The sequence below is a fragment of the Neophocaena asiaeorientalis genome, unplaced genomic scaffold, assembly GCF_003031525.2.
Source record: "Neophocaena asiaeorientalis asiaeorientalis breed wild unplaced genomic scaffold, Neophocaena_asiaeorientalis_V1.1 scaffold62, whole genome shotgun sequence".
NCBI lineage: Eukaryota > Metazoa > Chordata > Mammalia > Artiodactyla > Phocoenidae > Neophocaena > Neophocaena asiaeorientalis.
This window is the reverse complement of record NW_020175191.1, coordinates 1,277,629-1,284,881: the sequence shown is the minus strand read 5'-3', so window position 1 is coordinate 1,284,881 and position 7,253 is coordinate 1,277,629. Positions and strand designations below refer to the sequence as shown.

The 7,253-nt window shown below is 44.7% G+C and overlaps 1 protein-coding gene across 2 annotated transcripts in view; it reads left to right on the top strand.

The window, feature by feature from the left end:
- Positions 1-6,611: 6,611 nt before the first annotated feature.
- LOC112412980 (monocarboxylate transporter 1-like) overlaps positions 6,612-7,253 on the top strand; it is a 35,459-nt gene continuing 34,817 nt past the window's right edge. The window contains exon 1 of one of the 2 annotated variants that reach the window (XM_024764778.1): positions 6,612-6,744. The gene's annotated coding sequence lies outside the window, so the exon portion shown is untranslated. The remainder of the gene's footprint in view (positions 6,745-7,253) is intronic. The other variant, XM_024764777.1, reaches the window with a different exon arrangement.

Below are 7,253 nucleotides of genomic sequence, written 5' to 3'. Positions count from 1 at the left end.
TCTCAATAAAACGAAAAAGTGAACCTTTTTGATTTCACTGAGTTTGTCAGTGGAAACACAACCAAAACGTATTTTTCTCATTTTCCAGATAAAATATTTGAGCAGTGTATTCAGCACAAATGTCCAAATTTGCATTTACAAATTCCCCACCCCTTTTCCTTTAATGGTGTTTCTCATCCTAGCCCCTCATTTCTCAAGTTAGAACTTGCTTGAAACCTTGAAATCTGAGTTTGCGAATAACTGTAAGGTCCTTCTCTAAGGCAGCCTAGCTTGCATCATCTCCTTCTCAACCTTTAAAACAAATGTGAAGTAATGGGGATTTGTATAATAAAATAAAAAGCCACTAGAGGGCACTGTATCCCCTCTGGTTTGCAGTAAAGAAACACTTTTTATCTTAAAGGTTATGCTTTAGACAGTAAAGTCCAGAAAACTTGTCTATTCACCTGGTGAAACAATTCATTAGCTGAGTGGTTTGAAGAAAGTCTTCTAGCTTCTGGATTTCAGCTTCCACATCTGCACAAGGTTGGGCGTTGGTTACATGATTTCCAGGCTTCTGCCAACTCTAAAATTCCTCTTATACTGGCTTAAAACAAGGATGACATCTGGAAAAATAGTAAGAATTGTACCTGCTTTATCATTTCCTCCAGTTCACTCAAACTGTTTCCTCTTCCCACCTTCTCTATTTCTCTATTTCCAGCTAAAATATTAGAGTAACTCTGGACCTTTCCCCCTTAAGCACCCTTTACTGATAATTTATATTAAAAAAAAACAAAACAAAAAACCACTCTCAGAGCACTTTCCCAGTTTCACCAATAATTTTCTCTTTTGATTCTCATGACACATCGGGTTTGTAGGTATTATCTCCAATGTTCCCGGTGAGGAAACTGAAGCCTAGAAGAGTTCAGTGAATTGCCCACAGAAACATAGCTAGCAAGTTATAGCACTTGGCCTTCCAACTCCAAAGCCTGTACTCTTCATAAAAATATTCACTGTCAGTAGGAAGATACAAGTTTTGTGAGGTCTGAAGTATACACATTTATGCTGTCTGTATTAGTTTTCCATCATGGCTGTAACAAATTATCACAAAGTTAGTGGCTTAAAACAACATAGATTTAGGGGACTTCCCTGGAGGTGCTGTGGTTAAGACTCCACACTCCCAATGCAGGGGTCTTGGTTCAATCCCGCATCGGGGAACTAGATCCCACATGCATGCTGCAACTAGGAGTTCACATGCCACAACTAAGGAGCCCACCTGCTGCAACTAAGACCCAATGCAACCAAATAAATAAATATTTTAGAAACAACAACAGCAACCTAGATTTATTATCTTACAGTTTTACAGGTCAGAAGTCCAACACAGGCCTCACTGGGCTAAAATCAAGGTGTCAAGCCTTCTGGAGGCTCTAGAGGAGATTCTGTTTCTTTGCCCTTCCCAGACTCTAGAGGCCACCTGCATTCCTTGGCTGGTGCCCCCCTTCCTCCATCTTAAAAGCCAGCAACAGCAGGTCAAGTCCTCACACTGCATCACTCTGACCTGTCTGCCTACTCTCTCCCACTTTTAAGGACTCTTAATTATATTGGGCCCAGACAATCCAGGATGATCTCCCTATTTTAAGGTCAGCTGACTAGCAAATTTAATTCCATCTGCAACCCTAATTCCCCTTTGTCATGTAAATAATGTACTCACAGATTCCAAGGATTAGGACATGGACATCTTGGGGGAGGAGGGTGGCTTCTGACTATCACATTGGCCCTCTTTAAGATATATAAAGTTTAAATTATAAACTTAGACATGATTCTCTTAACACAAAGAAGAAACTTCATTTAATTCATGGAAAATCTTTTTCTCCATTTATTTATTTGGTTTATTTATTGCGGTAAATTCATATAACATAAAGTTAACCATTTTACAGTATACATTTCAGTGGTATTTAGTACATTCACAATGTTGTACAACCACTAACCAACACCTATATCAAGTTCCAAATCATTTTCATTACCCTAAAAGAAAACTCCGTATCCATTAAAAAGTCATTCTCCCAGCCCCTGGCAACATTAATCTGCTTTCTGTCTCTCTAGATTTACCAATTCTGGATATTTAATAAAATGGAATCATACAATTTCTGACCTTTTGTGTCTGGATATTCACAATTTGAGACCCTTTGTGACTGGCTACTCTCACTTAACATCTTTTCGAGGCTCATCCATGTTGTAGCATGTACCAGTACTCCAATCCTTCTGTGACCAAATAATATTCCATTGTACGGCTATATCACATTTGTTTATCCATACATTTAATGATGCACATCGGGTTGTTTCCAACTTTTGGCTATTGTGAATAGTGCTATGAAACTCCTGTACAACTACTTGTTTGAATACCTGTTTTCAATTTTGGGGGTATATACTTAGAATTGCTGGGTCTTGTTGTAATATTATGTTTAACTTTTGAGGAACTGCCAAACTGTTCCACAGTGGCTATATCATTTTATACCCCCATGAACAATGTGCAAGTTTTCAAATTTCTCCACATTCTTGCCAATACATACTTTCCTTAAAAAATTATTATTATAACCATCCTAGTGGGTATAGAGTGGCATCTCGTATTTCTGATTTGCATTTCTCTAATGACTAATAACGTTGAGTACCTTGTCATGTGCTTGTTGGTCACTTACACATCGTTTTTGGAAAACACCTATTCAAATCCTTTGCTCATTTTTTAATTGGGTTGTCTTTTTGTTGTTGAGTTGTAAGAGTTCTTTACATATTCTGGACATTAGACCCTGATTTGCAAATATTTTCTCCCATTGTGTAGGTTGTCTTTTCACTTTCTTGATAACATCCTTTGATGCACAAAAGCTTCTCATTTTGATGAAACCCAATTTATCTTTTCCTTTTGTTGCTCTTCTTTTGGTATTGTATCTAAAAATCCATTGCCAAATCCAAGGTCATTAAGATTTACCCCTCATCTTTTCTTCTAAGAGTTTTATAGTTTAGTTCTTACATTTAGGTTATTGGTTAATCCATTTTGAGTTTATGTTTGTATATGGCATAAGGTAGGGGTGCAACTTCATTCTTTTACATATGGATATTCACGTGTCCCAGCACCACTTGTTGAAGAGACATTTCTTTTCCCATTGAATGGTCTTGGTATTCTTTTCAAAAATTAATTGGCCCTAGATTTGTAAGTTTGTTTCTGGACTTTCTATTCTCTTGGTCTATACAGCTATCCCTATGCTAGTACCACACTGTTTTGATCACTGTAGCTTTGTAATAAGTTTTGTAATAAGGAAATGTGAGTCCTCCAACTTTGTTCTTCTTCAATATTGTTTTAAGTGTTCAGCATCCTGCACAATTCCATATGAGTTTACCACTTTTGCCAAAAGGGCTATTGCAATTTTATTTTTTTGGGGGGTTCGTGGGCCTCTCACTGTTGTGGTCTCTCCCGTTGTGGAGCACAGGCTCCGGACACACAGGCTCAGCGGCCATGGCTCACAGGCCCAGCCGCTCCACGGCATGTGGGATCTTCCCAGACCGGGGCACAAACCCGTGTCCCCTGCATCGGCAGGCAGACTCTCAACCACTGCGCCACCAGGGAAGCCCTGCAATTTTAATAGGTATTACATTGAATCTGTAGATCACGCTGGGTAGTATTGCCATCTTAACAATATTAAGTCTCCCAATACGTGAACATGGATGTCTTTCCACTTATTTAGGCCTTCTTTAGTATCTTTCAGCAACATTTTACAGTTTTCAGTGTGTCTTCCACTTTTGTGTAGTAAGGAATCTGGCCTTGTCTAAAGAGAGGTCTGGCCTTTGTCCCAGCTCCTGGGAGATGACCACCACATCCTTGCAATTTCCCAAGTGATAGAAGTGTCTCTGTAATTCATAGTGGGTCCCTCAGACCAACTCTGACAGTTTATGCTAATGAGGTGTCTAAGGGTGGGCCCCTTCTCAGTTCAGGCTAATGAAATGACTCAGGGTAGGGCCGGCAATGTCAGAAAGACCAACAATGTGACTGGAGAGTTAGGGCTTTGTGTCACATGGTAACAGCCCAAACTTCAGGGAGGCAGGTGACTGGAGATTTTTTTTTTTTTTTTTTTTTTTTTTTTTTTGCGGTACATGGGCCTCTCACTGTTGTGGCCTCTCCTGTTGCGGAGCACAGGGTCCGGACGCGCAGGGTCAGCGGCCATGGCTCACGGGCCCAGCCGCTCCGTGGCATGTGGGATCTTCCCGGACCGGGACACGAACCCGTGTCCCCTGCATTGGCAGGTGGACTCTCAACCACTGCGCCACCAGGGAAGCCCTGGAGATTTTAGTTTGATCACATGGACTATGATTCATGCCAAGTAATGAAGCCTCACAAAGCAATGGATACCAGGGCTTGAGTGATATCCCAGGTCGGCAATACTCTGAGAGCACTGTCACACATCATAGCTGAGAGGAGATAACTCCACTCAGGACCTCACCTGGAGAGGACAACCAGAACTGTGAGTTTGGACCCCTCCCAGATTCTGCCCTATGCTACTCTTCCCTTGCTTGATTTCAATGTATCCTTTTTCTGTAATAAATGTGACTGTGAATATAATAGCTTTCAGGGTGTTCTGTGAGTCTTTCTAGCAAATTACTGATCCTAAGCAAGGTTATGAGAACCTCCAAATTTGTGGCCAGATGGTGTGAAGTGAGGGTGACCCTGGAGACCCCCAATCTTGCAGACGGTGTCTGAAGTAAGGGCAGTTTTGTGGGCAGTGTTTCTTCAGAAAGTAGAGTTGCCTAAAATCTTTGCAACCTCCTTAGTTAAACCTATCCCTAGGTGTTTTTATTCTTTTGGATGCTATTGTAAATGAAATTATTTCCTTAATTTCCTATTTATTCATTTTTAAAAATACTTATTGAGCACTTGCTATATGCTAGGCTCTGTTCCAAGTGCTTCACAAACACTAATTTCATTCCCCTAGCAACCTTAATTAGGTACTTTGTTGGAAACTGGGCAGACCCACTATACTGCTGCTTTACGTGCCTTCTTTGAGAAGTTTCCTGGGAATCTCTTATCTACCTCTTCGCACTGCCATTCCATAGTACAGGCCCTTATAAATTTACACCCGAGCCACAGTGTCCCACTGTCTCCCTAACTCAACTATCTACCACCTACTCTGAATGCTGCTGCCACTAACAATCCTGAAGCACTGCTGATCTAAGTCCTGGCCACTCCAGTGACCTTAAGTGCCTTTCTTCTCTGCATTTACAAAGGTAAAAAACAATTACTGCTCACAAGCAGTACTTGAACATAGATTCTGCAATGTCTTCTACTAACATATTGAACTGCTACTGAAAACTTTGCTGTGAAACAAGCAGAGTGGTTGAGAGGAGGGCGCAAGGCCTGACCCCACAAACCCCACTCCTCCTCAACCTCAGGTTATTCATTTGCAAAACAGAAACTATAAGGCCTACTCTTAAGTGTTGTGGGAATTAAGTGTGTGTGTGAGACAAAAGGTGGAGTGGTAGGACAGGTCCTGGCATGGCAAATGCTCAAGAAATGTGGGCTGATTTGTATCTCAGTTGCCCCCAAAGAACTTGTAAATTCTTTGAAGGCAAGGGCCTTGACATACTTTTTTGGTATTTCTCAAATACCACTTTGGTATCTGGACTTGCTCAAGAACCATGGCTCTTATGACAAAAACCAGGCTCTGAAGTCTGACTTCAAATGTTGGCCACTACTAGGTCAGTGGCCTCTGTAAAGTTACCCAACCCCTCTGAACCTCAGGTCCTTTATTTGTAAACTGTCAAGAGTACCTGCTCCACAGGCTCATGAGGATTCAGGTGAAGTGTTTAGTATATAATCAATCGCCCCAAAACTGCCAGCCATAATTACATCCTGTCCCAAACATTCAGTGTCCACAAAAATTTGGCCTATCTGCAATCTTCATTTCTCCATCTTTCACACACTCACACACACACACGCACACGCACACGCACACACACACGCACACACACACGCACACGCACACGCACACACACCCTCCCCCTCTTGGACCAATCTTTCCAACCTCTTACCCGCTCTTCTTTCCCGACTTCTGTGTACCTCAAAGACCATGGAAATCTCCTAAATGAGGTCGCTTCTACTACTGTTGCCATTTTAGGGAGCAGGAAACAGGTCCTGAGGGTTTCAGTGACTTCCCCGAGGTCACAGAACTCAAGCAGCGAGCCCACAGCCCACGCTCTTAACCTCTAGCCCTCGGCCTCTTCCCGGTCGGAGGTGTGCCCGCGTCCACTCAAACCCCGCCCAGTCTCCCACTTCCAGTCACTTTCCCGCTCTTCCGCGCGCCCATCTCCCCCCACACCTGAGTCAGGCCCCGGGGGGCACGCCCCATCGTCCTTAGCGGTTTCCCCTTTTCTCCGCCAGAGACTGAGGGTGAGGCCGACATTGGCGTCCCGCACGCGTGGTGGTGGCCGCGACGTTGCGGGGGAACACCCAGCGGGACCGGGAGCCGACCACGGCGGCCGAGGGAACCACACCGAAGTCAGCGCTGTGAGGGTGGGCGGAGGGGGCGGGGTCCGTAGGGCCAACTCCGCCCCCTGCGTGCATGCTCCGGCCCCCGCGGCGTGGTATAAGGCGGCGGCGCCCACCCCTCCCCACAGTGTCTGGCGAACTCCCGGGGCGTGGGGGTCGCCAGGCGCGGAGAGGAGCTACGTTCCGAGCCGCCCCGTCACATCACGCTCACGCGGCGCCGCGACCCGCGCACAAAGGTTAGCTGGGTAATGGCGGGTGGCGCGCTGGGAGCCCTGGCTGCTTGGGCGGGGTAGGAGGGAGCCTCGGGGAACGGAGAGCTTGGTTTCCTGGGGACTGGGGGTGGCCCTCGAGGGCTTCGTGGCTGCAGCGCCGCGGAGCAGGGAGCGGTTGGTGAAGGAGGCGAGGACAGGTGTCCCGGCCAAGTGTTCCGGGCACCAGCGCGGGGAGATGAGTGAGATCGTGGTGGCCTGGGGGAAATCTCTTCATCCCCACTGGGGATGCTTTCCATCTGGAAGAGTAATGACCTCTGCTTCCCACTAGCTATCTATTTTACATTTGGTAGTGTATATATGTCCATGCCACTCTTGCATCGTCCCAGCTTACCCTTCCTCCTCCCGGTGTTTTCAAGTCCATTCTCTGCATCTGCGTCTTTATTCCTGTTCTGCCCCTAGGTTCTTAAGATTTTTTTTTTTTTTTAGATTCGGTATATATATGTTAGCATATGGTATTTGTTTTTCTCTTTCTG